The sequence below is a fragment of the Mobula hypostoma genome, chromosome 1 (assembly GCF_963921235.1).
Source record: "Mobula hypostoma chromosome 1, sMobHyp1.1, whole genome shotgun sequence".
Classification (NCBI taxonomy): Eukaryota; Metazoa; Chordata; class Chondrichthyes; order Myliobatiformes; family Myliobatidae; genus Mobula; species Mobula hypostoma.
In genome coordinates this window covers 214,495,897-214,511,626 of record NC_086097.1, presented here as the reverse complement: position 1 = coordinate 214,511,626, position 15,730 = coordinate 214,495,897, and the positions used below count along the sequence as shown (strand labels likewise).

The following is a 15,730-nucleotide window of genomic DNA, read 5'->3' as shown; positions in this document are numbered from 1 at the left end:
AATGCTGAGGTTTTCTCTCGTGCTGGCCTTCCTAGCATGTACACCCTGCTCAGGCAGCATAGGCTGTGCTGCTGAATCACGTCTTCTGCGTGCAGGGTGGCCGTATCCCAAAAGACATCCTCTATGGTGAGCTGGCTTCAGGCAAGAGAAATGCTGGCCGCCAGCAACTGCGCTACAAGGATGTCTGCAAGTGGGACATGAAGGCGCTGGACATCGTGGCCTGGGAGGAACTTGCAGCCAACCGCGGCAGATCGAAAAGTACTCTGAAAAATACCTTAAGTCAAGCGAGGAAAAATTCCTGAAAGTGGCAGAAGACAAACAGACCCATAGAGAGGAATGCTGCATCTCCACTTACAGGTGTGACCTTTGCAACAGAGATTGCCACTCTCGCATTGGTCACATCAGCCACAGATGGCACTACACCAACAATGCAGGTAGCTAGGACACAACATCATTGGTTTCCCTCAACCAACAGAGGGCCACCAAACAGGACATGCTCCTTCTCATTGCTACCCTCAGAGGGGAGGTAAAGGAACCTGAAGACCCAGAGTCAATCTTTCAGCAACAGCTTCTTTCTCTCTGCCATCAGATTTATGAATGTTCCATTCACCCTTGAACACTACCTTGCTATTCCTCTTTTGCACTATTTATTTATTTTTATTGTTTTTTTGTATTTATTTATTTTATTCTTTTAGTCATTTATGTCTTGCACTGTGCTACTACCACAAATCAAATTTCATGACAATTGTCAATGGTAATAAATCTGAAAACTTTGCTTTACCTTCTGTGAATGTATCCAATCCTTGTCAACAAGGGACACATTAAAGTTCTGAAAGCAAACAAAGTATTATATCCAAAGATACTAAGAGTCATAAAGTTGATTCTTGTTCTTTGAAGTCTGGAAAGACTTTATAGGAAGGACTGGAAAAAAATGTGGTCTTCTAAGTTTGCTAGTGAGATATCAGAGAGTTGATGTTTCTATAACATGAATGCTACTGAACTAGAGAAATAAAACCACGATAACTTTCAATAATTGCAAATGCCATAGTTTCATATTTTAATGTAGGACATATTACAGTCTTTGCTAATTATCCTTCCATAGATTTCTTCCAGTTTAGCAGCCAGTACTTATTAAGTGCTTGGCATCTCACTGACCCAATTCAAAATGAGATGCAAATTTGAAAATGATTCATTCCATGAGCTCCTGATATTTTGTGGTTGGTGGAATACCTGACCTACGTACCACCCAGTAATTGTGGGCAATTTGATGAAAAACACTTCACAATTTCTTTGAAAAAATCTTCAAGTGCTATATTCTCCAAATATCCCCACCCATCCCAACCAGACACTAAATCCATTCTTCCATCTAGGCTCTCTTGTGATTTATGCTGCCAACTTACTCCATCACTAACACCAAAGATTTTAAGCTGGCTGACCTGACTTCGGAACTCCCTTGGAAGGCGTCCCAGTTGTCTGCCTTTTTTATGTCTCTCATCCATTTAAAGGCATTCAGTCAAGCCATCCTATATATTTTTTCATTCTGGGTCCTTACATTCACCTGTGAACTGTCTTTGGATTGTAATTATATAAAAGTCCTTAAATTAATGTAAGCTTTTACTGTTTTATTTATTATACTTACATATTATCTTTTAATATTTTTACAGTGTATTTATAAAAAGCCTCATTTAATCTATGTGAAAAGCTTGTGCCCCACATCCTTTGGCAATAAACTATCTGATGTAAGTGCATACTGGGCTAGTGTCACTCAGAATCTGTGTTCCAGACAAGCACTGCAATAGATGCTATGATCCTTTAGTCTGTTTATAAAAACGCAGGAACAAAATTTTAGTTCTATACTAAGAAATGGAAGCGAAATCTAGTCTATATAGGTCGAACTAGTCATCTCCTGTTCTAATTCTTTAGGCTGTGCCTTGGGGCAGGAAACTATTTATATTGCTAACTATAATATCAAAGCCATCGATATCCAGACTCCACTAATCGTGATATTTGCTGTGATGATTTGTTTTGATATTGATAAGACATACTCACTCATGCTGTTACTCCTTTTACAGGATGCAAGCCGATATCTCAGAGCAATTCTCAGAGTACAAGTTTTTTGTTTATCAGTTTCGTGTCAGACCTGTACTGCTCTTTGAGCATTTACAAATTCACTAAAAAGTCTGATTTTGGTTCGAGGTATTCTGCTATGATTCAGTTCATAGACTGTGTTCATGTACTGCACAGAAACAGGCCTATCGGCCCTTCTGCTGTGCAACTTCATTTTATCAATCAGTTTAACAACCATGATACGCAAGAAAACAACTCTTAGAAGATTTAAGTGAGTCTAGCAGCATCTGTGGAGGTAAAGGAGTGGTTGATGGTTCAGGATGGAGGTGCTAAAAACAAGAACTTAGATTTAAGATCAGAGGTGAGAGACTTAAAAGGGACATCAGGGGCAGCTTTATCACACAAAAGGTGGTGCATGTTTGGGATGAGCTGCCAGAAATGGTGGTTGAATCAGACATGTTAGCAATATTTGAAAGCCCTCTAGATATGTACATGGATAGGAGAGGTTTGAGGGCTGTGGGCCAGACACAGGCAGGTGCATCTAGCTCACTAGGTAACAAAGTCAGCATGGACGAGTTGGGCTGAAGGGCTTGTTTCATTGCAACAACACCACAGGTCAATGATAGCAATGGCACTTGTTGTGATTTTGTTGATATTTCTTCATCGGGAGAGGTATCAACGTCTATCAACTGGTTTGCTTTTGGTGGGTCCACAGAGGAATGCAATAACTTCACTTTGGAGGGCATGAAGTATTCACGTACCGGCACATTGTTATGCTGCATTCCTGTTGTACTGTTTGAAACAACAAATTCTTCCAGTCTCTGTCAGGATGCATCCATATAGTGAAATCACAATGAAATTTATACTACTGGCATCCCGCTCGTCATGAGAACGCTTAGTACTGTCTGCCATTTTTTAACCTCATTCCATACTTGGCACAGCAATGTGAAATTTTAAGCTGAGAGTGGCCATGTGGATTGAAATGCAACATTGTAGCAACCCTAAAAGAAAACCTAACATTTTACACTGGGATTATGCATCATTCTTATCAACCAACCAACTCAGCAGCAAATGCACTTCTATTATAAGACATTCCACCACCAATTAACCTGCTTGCCGGAAATCAGAATCAATATATTAGATTTTAACTGCACCAAACAGTTGGCCGAATTTGAAGAGGTAACATGATTGGATGCAGGATGGGATCACAAACCACCAGGGCCAGTCAATTTCCCCACTGCTGATCATGCACAAACTTGAGAAAGTGAGGCTTAAACATGAGTTGTGGATTCTGATTTACTGTTTATAGATTTGAAATTTTTTTTAATGTTATTAAAATTTTAATTTGACAAAGGAACTTTTTGAGATAGGTTACCATTTTGTAACAATAGGAGGGCCAGATCATCAAAGATATCAGCCAAGGGCAGAAATAGGCCATTCAGCCCCTAAACCTGTGCTGCTACATAACACCACCATAGCTCAGCTACACATTCCTCCCATCCTCAGTCATATTCACCCTTTTGCTTACCAAGAGTCTGTCTGCCTTGGCCTGAAAAATGCTCCAAGATTCTGATTATACCTCCTTTTTAAGAAGCCAGTTTCAAAGGTAATCTTTTCTCTAATCACTTCTCTTTCTTTTGATACTTTCTGTTCCTATTGATATCTTTTTATTCTAAGAAACGCAACAGTAATTTTTTTAAAAAAGCAAAACCCTGTAATCAAGATTGTGGTAATGATTATTCAATGGTTTAAGTCCTCACTCCTGAAACTGGTGAGTAGTGGGTTCCTTCAAGGGTGAAGTTGGAAAAAATCTGAAACAAAAACCTCAGCTAGTCTCAAACCTACCCCCTTCCCACTTTAACAGAGACAGTGAAGGTTAGGATATGGGTTGGTCACAAAAGCATAGGATCATAGTTATAGAGCATTACAGCATAGAAACAAGATCCTTGGCCCATCTAGTCCATGCCAAACTGTTATTCTGTCTCATCCAGTCAACCTGCACCTGATAGAGTCATAGACCACTGCAGCACAGAGATAGAATCATTTAAATGGCCATTTAAAAATTTTTGTCAGGTTATTTTCTTTCATTTCAAGTTTATTATTTTTAAACTAAGCTGAGGTTAAAAGAAACCTACAGAATATTGAGAGGTATTGAGAGTGGATGTGGAGAGAACGTTTCCTATAGTGAGGAAGCCTAGGACCAGACGACACAGCCTCAGAATACAAAGACATCACTTTAGAACACAGAAAAGGAAGAATTTCTTTAAAGGGTGTTGAATCTGTGGAATATATTTCAACAGACAGCTGTGGAGGCCAAGTCATTGGATACATTTAAAGCAGAGGTTGATAGGTTCTTGATTAGTGAGGGTGTCAAAGGTGAAGGATAATGGAGTTGAGAGGAGGGATAATAAATCAGCCACGAATGAATGGTGAAGTAGACTCGATGGGCTGAATGGCCTAATTCTGCTCCTACTGTTTGTCTTATGGTCTCGAGGTTTCCAATCTCCGGGAAACCTGGCATTTGGAAGTTTGAAAGAAGGGCTGATTACGTGAGGTAAGCGCACTTATGACACTGCTTTCAACTCAAGACAGTCATTCACAGCTCAAGCATTCTCCACAGCATGCTGTCCATAAGCTTTCTGCCTCCTACAATCTGTTGGTTTGACCTTTCCACACCCATCGCAGCCACCTCCAACCATCTAACTCAAGATTTTTGTGGTTTGCATGGCTACTCTATCTAAGCAGGCCCTCAGTTTTCCTTCCTTGCAGTATGAATTTGCTTTCCTTGAGCCTGAGTCCAGAATATCTTCAAAACAACCCAGGTGAAAACAGGAGCATGCCAGTTAAAGAACAATGCAGCAATAGGGCAAGTAGTGTGATTCAATAATCATTCGTTTTAATAAAAATTTCACCATCTGTGCCAGTTTACTGGCGTGTCCTGTAACTAGTGTGTTATAGAGAACTGGAATTGGTTTATTATTGTCACATGTACCAAGGTATGCTGAAAAGTTTGGTCTTGCCTAGTGCTCACACAGATCAAATCAATACACAATACACTGAGGTAGTACAAGGTAAATCATAGAAGATAGTACATAGAACAGAATAGGCCCTTTGCTCTACAACGTTTGCTAAACTTTTAACCTACTTCAAGGTCAACCTAACCCTCCCTCCCATACCATTCTCCATTTTTCTTTCAATCATTTAAGAGCCTCTTAAATGTCTTTTATAAATCTGCCTTTGCTACTGTAACCCTAGGTTCGGTTGGCAGTGTTAGTCTAGGGGAAGGCACTCTCCGGCCCACCAAACTTGTGAAATCTCATTTGTGTGGATGCTGCAAGATGTTTTCCCCTGTTACAAGTCAGTACCATGAAATAACAAACAGTACACTATATGCAATCAAATGATTTAGCTTTATAATTCTTAATTTCACTAGAGGGTTAGTAAAGAAAACAAAAAGGGCCCATTTTAATAAAACAGTCTAATGTGCACGTTGGAGCTCATGGTTTTCCGTCTGTTCATTCTCCATTGACTTCCCCCGGCGTCGTCATCTCCCGACCCCATTCCACGTCCATGCAGTCCTGCAGTACACAACATCTCCGTTCTGGCATCTTCTCTCTCCACCCTCCGCCAAACAGAAGCCTGCAAATACCTCGCTCTCGGTCACACAAGAAAGAAAAACCTCCCCCATTGGGCGCTGCACATTCCAAAGCCCCCATTATAGCCAGTCATAACCCAAACACTGCTGCTGCAGAGAAACCATTACATTAGCGGTGAAACCTTTCCCAGGGCGTTACTCTACTATCCCCACCAGTGGGTCCCATGCACTTACCACTCTGTGTAAAAAAAAATACCTCTGACATCCTCCCCCCATACCCTTTTGGATACTGCTGGGGTGGGGGTGGGGGGAGAGGAGAATGATCTATCAGGGCACAGCAGCATCAGCCAGGCCAGTGGCACTGTGGTGGACTCTGAGGCTCAACAGGAAAGGGTAGTCAGGTAGAGTGATAGTGATGGCGACTCAATAGTTAGGGGGATAGACAGCAGATTCTGTGGCCCTGAAAAAAACTTCAGGATGGCGTGTTGCCTCCCAGGTATGAAGTTTCAGGATATCTCACTGCGACTGCAGAGGATTCTCGAGTGGGATGGTGAGAAGCCAGAGGTCATGGTGCACATTGGCACCAATGACAGGTAGAAAGGGGGGAAAAGCTCCTGTGCAGAGAGTATAAGGAGTTAGGGAAGAGGATCATAAGCAGGACCTCCAAGGTCGTAATCTCTGGATTACTCCCAGTAACATATGCTACTCAGGGAAGGAACAATATGAACGTTTAGATGAAAGAGTGGCTGAAGATGTGGTGCAGGGGGCAGGACTTCAGGTTTCTGGATCATTGGGATCTCATCTGGAGAAGGCATGACCTATACAAAAGGATGAGTTACACCTGAACCTAAGGCAGACAAACATCTTTGTAGGCTAGATAGGTAGAGTTGTTGGGGAGGGTTCAAACTAATTTGGTGAGGAACAGGAATGGGAATGATAGAGCAGAGGATGGGGCAGTTGGCATCCAAGTTGAGGCAGGATGCAGTGAGACTGTGAGGAAGGACAGGCATTGTAACATGAGGGTAAGACAGAAAAGTGTGATGAATATATGACTAATGATGTTATATTTGAATGCATGCATAATATGGAATAAGGTAGATGAACTTGTAGCACAATTAGAGATTGGCAGGTATGACGTTGAGGAAGGATAGGCAGATGATTGGGCAAACTTGCTGTCAGTGAGATGAGGTGCCCAGGTAGGCAGGTAGGCAGAGAGAGCCTAGTGGCTCTGTTGGTGAAAGATGACATCAAATCCTTAGTAAGAGATGACAGAGGATCAGAAAATATAGAATCCTTGCTGGTAGAGTTAAGAAACTACAAGGGTAAAAAAACTTACAGGCACCCAAACAATAACCAGCATGTGGGATATAAAATTTCAATGGGAAATAGAGAAGGCTTGTAATAAGGTCAATGTTACGATAGCCATGGTGGATTTCAAAATGCAGGTGGATTGCGAAAATTAGGTTGTTGCTGGATCCCAAGAAGGAATTTTTAAAATGATAACGAGATGGCTTTTTAGAACAGCTTATGGTTGATTCGGGAGCTTAAGGTGAAGGAACCCTGAGGAGTCCATAAGCATAACACCATAGAATTCACGCCGCGGTTTGAGAGGGAGAAGATAAAGTTGAATGTATTAGTATTAGTGAGAAGTAAAGGAAATTACAGAGGCATGAGAGAGCAGCTGGCCAAAGCTGGGATAATGACAGAACAGCAATGGCTGGATTTATGGGGGGCAAATCGGAAGGTGCAGGATAGATAAATCTCAAAGATACTGAAGTACTCTAAAGGAAAAATGAGGCAACTGTGGCTGACAAGGGAAATAAAAGAAAATAAAAGCAAAAGAGAGGGCACATAATAGAGCAAAAATTAGTGGGAAATTAGAGTATTGAGAAGCTTTTAAAAAGTAACAGATGGCAACTAAAAAAACCATAAGGAAAGAAAAAAATGAAATATGAAGGTAAGCTAGCCAATAATATAAAAGAGGATATCAAAAGTTTTCTCAGATATACACTATTAAGCATAAAACAAAGCAAGAGTGAATATTGAACCACTTGAAAATGACACTGGAGATGTAGTAATGGGACAAAGAAATGGCAGACGAACTATTTAGTGTCATTCTTCATTGTGGAAAACACAATCAGTATGCCAGACATTTGAGAATGTCAGGGAGCCGATGTGAGCGTTGTTGCTCTTACTAAGGAGAAGGTGATCAGCAAGCTGAAAGTTTGAAGGTAGATAAGTCACCTGAATGAGATGGGTTACACCCCAGGGTTCTGAAGGAGGTAGCTGAAGAGTTTGTGGAGGAATTAGTAATGTTCTTTCAAGAGTAACTAGTTTCTGGAATGGTTCTGTAGGACTGCAAAATTGCAAATGTCACTCCACTGTTTAAGAGGTTTCGGGCTTCTTGGAAGCATATGGTAAAGTCGGCCAAAGTCAGCGTGGTTTCCTTAAGGGGAAATCATGCCTGAAAAATGTGTTGTAATTATCTGAAGAAATAACAGGCAGGATAAGCAAAGAAGAGTCAGTGGATGTTGCATACTTGGATTTTCAGTAGGCCTTTGACAAGGTACTACACGTGAGACTGCTTAACAAGATATGAGCCCATGCTATTACAGGGAAGGTACTGGCATGGATAGACATTTGGCTGACTGGCAGGAGGAAAATAGTTCAATAAAGGGGGCCTCTTTTGTTTGGCTACCAGTGAATAGTGGTGTTCCACAGTGGTTAGTATTGGGACCGCTTCTTTTCACAGTATATGTCAATGATTTGGATGGCAGTATTGATGGCATGGTGATCTAGTTCACTGAAGATACAAAGATAGCGGCAGGGGCAGATATGTTGAGGAAGCAGGGAGTTTGCATTAGGACATGGACAGTCTGGGATAATGGGCAAAGAAGTGGCAGATGGAATATAGTGCAGGGAAGTGTATTATCGTGCACGTTGGAAGAATGAAAAAAGATGTAAATTAATTCCTAAGTGGGGAGAAAATTCAAAAACCAGAGGTGCAAGAGGACTTGGGAGTCTTTTTACAGGATTCCCTGATTAATTTGCAGGATGAGTCGTATGCAATGTTAGCATTCATTTCAAGATGACTAGAATACAAGAGCAAGAATGTGATGCTGAGGCTCTATAAAGCATTGGTCAGACTGCACCGAGTATTGTGAGCACATCTTTTATCTAAGAAAAGATGTGCTGGCATTGGAGAGGCTCCAGAGGAGGTTCACGAGAATGATTCCACGAATGAAAGAGTTAATGCATAAGTAGCGTTTGATGGCTCTGGATCTGCTGGAGTTTAGAAAAATGAGGGGGGACCTCTTTGAGATCCATTGAATATTGAAATGTCTAGATAGAGGAGATGTGGAGAGTATGTTTGCTATAATGTGTGTCTAGGACCAGACGGCACAGCCTCAGAATAGAGGGACGTCCATCTGAACAGAGATAAGAAGGAATTTATTTAGGCAGAGGGTGCTGAATCTGTGGAATTCATTGCCACAGATGATTGTGGAGACCAACTCATTGGGTATATTTAAAGCGCAGGTTGATGGCTTCTTGGTTACTCAGGGTGTCAAAGGTTTACATGGAGAAGGCAGGAGAATGGTGTTGAGAGGGCTAGTAAATCAGCTGTGATGGAATGGCAGAGCAGATGCAATGGCCAAGTGGCCAAATTCTGTTTCCATGCCTTATGGTCTTATTGTCGTATACTTACCTTCAATCACTTTAAATGTATGTCCTCTCATATTAACCATTGGCACTTGAGCAACTCAAACCATGCCTCTTAAGGGTTCCGGCCCGAAACGTCGACCGATCTTTTCCAAGGATGCTGCCCGACCTGCTGAGTTCCTCCAGTGTGTTGTGAGTGTACTTTTATCAAGTCTCCTCTTATCCTCCTTCACTCCAAAGATAAAAACATTAGCTTGCTCTACCTTGCCAAAGAAAGCAATGGTAGAATGTGGAATAAGATGAAACATGTAAAATGAAAGTGTACTGCATGTAGACAGTAAGGTGCAATATCATAATGAGGTTGACTGTGAGGTCAAGGATCCATTTGATCAGACTAAGGAAGTATTCAATAGTTATATAACTGCAGGGTTGAAGCTATCCTTGAGCCACAATAGAGTACAAAAGATTCAAAGAGGGACTATTACTAAATTCTGGTCGGGAAATCTGCCTCATCACTTTTTCATACTTATCTGTGACTAACTACATAAAGAAAGGAAGCAACAGCTTACTTGTTCTTCAGCATCCATCAAGGTGAAATTAAAACCACAAACTCACAACCATTTCCCTTTTCTCTAAAGACTTTATAATGAATAATGCTTTTTTTTTGCTAAATCAATCTTGACTAGCTGCCATCTCCAAATCCCTAATAGCTGCTTGTGTTTAGATTTAACTGAGGGAAACTGACTGTTGAAACAGTATCTGCATTTTGCGCAGAGCTGTTAGAAAGATCAATCAAATTACTCAATACAAATCTAATCTGTACTACCAAGAAATTCTAGCAGTGTTAGGATTCTGCAAAAGGGAATCCTTCATTATAATGTCTTCCCTCCTCACCGAATCAATTATATCACTAATACCAATCGATATGACTTGGCTATCTTTCCAAAACACAGAAGGAATAGTTTAATCCCTAATGTGATCATTAATTCCTCAAGCAGACAGGTTTTTTTGAATTATCTTGTTTCAATGCGTCACGTTAATATAAAAAAAGCTCAGATTATATATACATTCTGCAGTCAATGAAAAGAGCAAGGCACTGAAAGGGTTACTGTGTAGGTAATACACTGCAAGAGCAGAAAGAGCAATGCTTGAGTGATATATAATGTCATTTCGACCACATAATATATTAATGTCTTGGAAGTAATAAATCAGACAGATCAGAAGATCCCTGTTCAATCTCCATACAGCTGAATTAGCTTATCTCAGCGAGGAAAGCAATATGGATGCCCTATTTGGAATCAGAAGTACAGGAAACTCTTGGTGGTTCAGACATTTATGGTAATAATTTATGTTTTGTGAAGTTGAAAATAACTTCCAAGAACACTGATAATTAGTGTAAGGAATGACATATTTCCATCAGAAAAATGGTACTGGGTTAGAAAATTCCCATTCACTTTCCCCTCTATCTATTCCTGTCAAGAAGCCATTCATCTCTCAGCTTTAGTCTGATGACTGCATATACGTTTTAAAATTTAATCTAGCCTCCAATCTCTGCACATTCTGCCCAAACTGCCGACTCTGGGATATTTTTATTCTTTCACTTTGGCTTTCCAGCATCTGCAGTATTTTGTGTATTGTAATTTAACTGGCCTTCTCCAAGGGTCGTCACCTCATTGTGGTAGAGAGGCTTCTGAGTTCCTGAGATTCTGATCGCAATGCCGTCTGGAATTGAGTCATCTGGTGCTTAGCTCCTGCTAGGGTCACCGATGGTAGTGAGGTCACGGGGGAGGTTCCAAAGAGCAATCCAACCAAGACCTCAACGGTGGAACAGGCACAAGATGAAGACACGTCAGAACAACAGTGAAGGCAGAGGAAGGCTGTAGTAAATGGACCCCAGTATCCTTGCATTCCTGCCCCTGGACCCAGAACCTGATCTGTCAGGGACCATGTTGTGGTTCTCTGGGAGGTTAGGATGGATTCTCTTAATGGTGAAATCCTGTGCGTGACTCTGTTTAATGTGGGGAGGCTGATACATGGGCAACTTCCCCACACTAAACAAAGTCACATTCAGGCATTCTCCATTAGGGGAATCACACTAACCTCCCAGAGACAATCGCTGGCTCAAGTGATCACACTACTACTAGAACTAGCAACACACATAAAATGCTGGTGAATGCAGCAGGCCAGGCAGCATCTATAGGGAGAGGTACAGCCGACGTTTCAGGCCGAGACCCTTCGTCAGGACTAACTGAAAGAAGAGATAGTAAGAGATTTGAAAGTGGGAGGGGGAGAGGGAGATCCGAAATGATGGGAGAAGACAGGAGGGGGAGGGATGGAGCTAAGAGTTGGAAAGTTGATTGGCAAAAGGGATATGAGAGGATCATGGGATGGGAGGCCTAGGAAGAAAGAAAGGGGGAGGGGTGAAGCCCAGAGGATGGGCAAGGAGTATAGTGAGAGGGACAAAGGGAGAAAGAGAGAGAGAGAAAAAAAATATATATAATAATAATAAATAAATAACGGATGGGGTATGAAGGGGAGGTGGGGCATTAACGGAAGTTAGAGAAGTTTAAATTCACTACTAGGACTAATTTAAATGAGCAATTCAGTGGATTGGCACATTCAAAATGCTTCCATGAGAACCTGAGATAGTGGGATGACTATATTTGTCAACACACAGCGTGAGTTTAGGTGGCTGAGATGTTCATCTGAGGTATTTTAACAGAAATAAGCCTTAAAGATATTCAGGGATGGGAAGTTAGTTGGAGATACAGGAAGACACAAATGCCCACACGATATCAGTGCAATCTGGGCACCTGATTGTTCCAAACATGCTTTAAAAAAAAAACAATTACTTATTGGCTCCTTTTACACAGAGATTACTTCTTCCAAGTGCACTCACATTTTCCTTCTGGACTAGGTATACCTGTGGCCACTTTATATGAAAAATGTAGCTGATAACCAGAACAGGAGAAACCTTTCCCACAGGTTTTAGTTCCTTTGGTGCCACAGCCCATGATCAGAGCACAGCTACCTCAATATAAAGCAATCTTAACGTTGCACTGGTGGAAGATACAACCGTTCTTGCTCCTACTCTCCCTCCTTACATTTTCTGCCATCATTGGATCTACCCTACCCATGCACAGTACCCCCTCCCATCCCAGTTCACCTTAACATGATCAGTCTGAACCTGGAGAAAATAAGGGCCCTCTCAGGTTAAATTTGGATATGCCATTTTAAAAGCTTGCTTTAAATTAAGAGGCACAGTCGGCAAGAAATAAGAAATAATGGAAAATAAACTACTTCATGAGTTTCAGAAACCATTTATTTATGTGAGGTCTGTGTAGGAGACTCTCAGTGGTGATTATTCCCAGCCTCTCTCACATTGCTTGGTCAAGATTACTCTACGGAGAAGTTCTCCTAGGTTATGACCTGCAGTGCAATTCCCAACTTTATAGAGTCTTAGCCAGCTAAATTTTAGCCTGCTAATGCTGGGAATTCAGCCTTATCAGCTTTTCGCCAAAGCAAATGAGAAGGTGGAGAGGATAAGTTATCTTTTAACATTGGGGCAGAACATATAGAAAACATCTAGCATAGTTCCTTGGAATCTAACGGTTTAGTGTACTCATCTTTGTAAGTTAAAACAGAATCTGGACTGGCCAGTCCATGAGTGCAATGATCCCTTGTTATTCCAGGTAAAGTAGGCTTGAGGCTGAGAAAGGCTAACCCAACAAACAAACCAAATTCACATCCCAACAAGACTCTGAGTCACATTGCAGGAAAATACAGGAAAACTTGATCAAATTATATATTAAAAAAAACATTTATTCATTTGAAATGGAGACAGAGAGTAATTGTTTTTACTGAATTAATGAAGATACTTGAACAGAAGGTCGTGAATGCTAATCTTTCCTCTGGCACATACTTTATTCGTTGCTTTGGGAATGCAATTACATAATGACATTTTATTTCAGATCTTCATGCATTAGAGTAAAAGAGCCATATGTTTTAAAGCAGTTGATATGAACTCCCTATTTATTTGCCGTGTTGAAACAATAACGCTCAACCTCTTCCAGATGGACTCACATGAAGAGGTGCAAATAGATCCCTTTCTTTGGCCAGCACTTTTCCCAAAAGCGCCCCTGCTATGTCTCTTTAAGTTTTTTGCGGCAAAGGGACTGTCATTGTAATCCTGGCAAAATTCTCCTTCCAGAAGTAGAAATGTAAACAGCACAGCAGCTTCATTTGGAAAATGCAAGCCTGATGTTCCTCTTGAGATGCAATTACATGGAAATTGGGAATTTTATAAAGTACTATTAGATTGTTTAGTGTGCCTTTGAAAAGCTATGTATTTGAAGAAGTGCTAGTTATGGAAAGGTATAATATTACCATGCAAGGGGTATTCAAAGAATAGTGTGATTTTACTTTGCACCCTGTAATATAATGTTCTTCATTAATGATTCTAATGTATCATTAATGAAGGACATCTACAAAGCACAGATCTGAAAGACTGTAGCCTTGAAATTCAGCATTGTTTAAAACATTAAAAAGGAAATGCACCATGCCTCTTCGATTGGTGTCAGAAGGAAATGATTTTTGCACGCATCATATTATTTATTCAATCCCCCTCAGACAACCTCAACACACTGCAATTCGCATACTGCAGAAACAGGTCTATGGCAAACGTCATCTCCCTGGCCCTACACTCACCCCTGGAGCATCTGGATGCCAACTGTAACCTCAGGTATGCAGCTGACACCACTAGAGTAGGCCAAACCTCAAATAACAATAAGTTGGAGTGCAGGAGAGAGAGAGGAAGCCTAGTGACAGGGTGTCATGAAAACAAGCATTCCCTCAGAATCAGCAAAACAAAGTGGCTGGTCACTGACATCAGAAAGGGGAGCACTGCACATCAACGGTGCTGAGGTCAAAAGGTTTTGAGAACTTCACGTTCCTCGAAGTGAACGTTATGAAAAGCTGTCCTGGTCCAACTACATTGATGCCATAGCCAAAAACTGTCATCAGTCCCTCTACATCCTGATAAGATGGCACCGTGCCATGGTCTCTGTCCAGGTCATGGCTCAGACAGTTATTTTTTCAGCCCTTTCTTTAGATTTGTAGAGATGGTTTAGAGGAGAGAGGGGGAAGCTAGGAGTCAAGTCAGGTTAGAGTTAAGGGACAGGAATGTGGAGGTTTTAGAGGTCAGGCTGAAGTACAGGCTCCTGCTCCACACTCCACGTTTGAAGTCCAGTGATGGGGACATGCGACAAAGGACATCTGTGGTTGGATGTTGAGCCAGCAGGCCAGCAAGGACTAATGCCACCGCCCCCCCCCCAATGTTTAAGGGTCATCGGTATGTCCTGGGATTAGAGTTCCGTGCAGACAGCAGGCATAAAGGCCGCTGAAGCCTAGGTACGTGAATCGGCGAGACTGAAGTTCAAGGCCTAGTGTTTGGGGTTCCATCAACAGCGAATCCAGAGTTCGAGGCCTGGAGCTCAAAGTGTCATCATCAGGGAGACCGCAGGTCGATACTGAAGATTGAAGGTTGATTGGAAGTCTGAATTTGGAGGCCAAGAGGCCAGAGCCTTGAGTCTGCAAGTCCCCTAAGGAAGCCAAAGCCCAATGTCTGCAAATCCTCGAATCTACTGGGGGCCGGAGGCCAGAGATGGATGGCCTATCGTGCAGTTGGAGGACTGTGTGTGTGTGTGTGTGTGTGTGTGTGTGTGTGTGTGTGTGTGTGTGTTTGTGTGTGTGTGTGTGTGTGTGTGTGTGTGTGCGTGTGTGTGTGCGTGTGTGTGTGTACGCACATGAGAGGGTGGAGGTGAGGGAGAAACAGGACTTGTTTTGCTGCAGTTGTTTTGTTGCTTGTTGTGTTTTGTACATATATGCACACACAGACACTTACTGTAATGTTTTCTTTCTCTATTATTATGCATTGTATTGTACTGCAACTGCAAAGGCAACCAATTTCATGACATACATTGCTGATATTACACCTGATTTTGATTCTGATTCTAACCCGTACCAAGCTGGTAGATGGTAGTTAATGAAGGAATGCAATGCACTCACCAGCAGGGATCGTTCCTTGTCAGCTACAAATGGATTTACCAAATCCCTGCCAATTAGGCATTGGATATGTCAGATAAAAAGGAACAGCAGTGGAGATGTTAAACAACATGGTTTTGTGGTGGATAAATATTATGCCTCTCCGAAGTGCAATGAGGAATAGATTTGCATTGACTGAAATTGAGCTACAGCGGTACAGAGGAGGCTGTTCCCTCATTGAAACGTTCAGTACCTGGGCTGAAAACTGTAGATTACTCACCCACTCTCTCACTTTGAGCCACAAAAATATCTTTAAAAAATTGAAATGTGTGAATATGCATGCCTGTGAAGAAAGTAATTTTATAG

The 15,730-nt window shown here is 41.6% G+C and overlaps 1 protein-coding gene across 2 annotated transcripts in view; it reads right to left on the bottom strand.

Moving 5' to 3' along the window:
* Positions 1-15,730, bottom strand: part of LOC134343099 (sodium/potassium-transporting ATPase subunit beta-1-interacting protein 3) — a 523,347-nt gene that overhangs the window by 376,493 nt on the left and 131,124 nt on the right. The gene's annotated exons all lie outside the window — the stretch shown is intronic.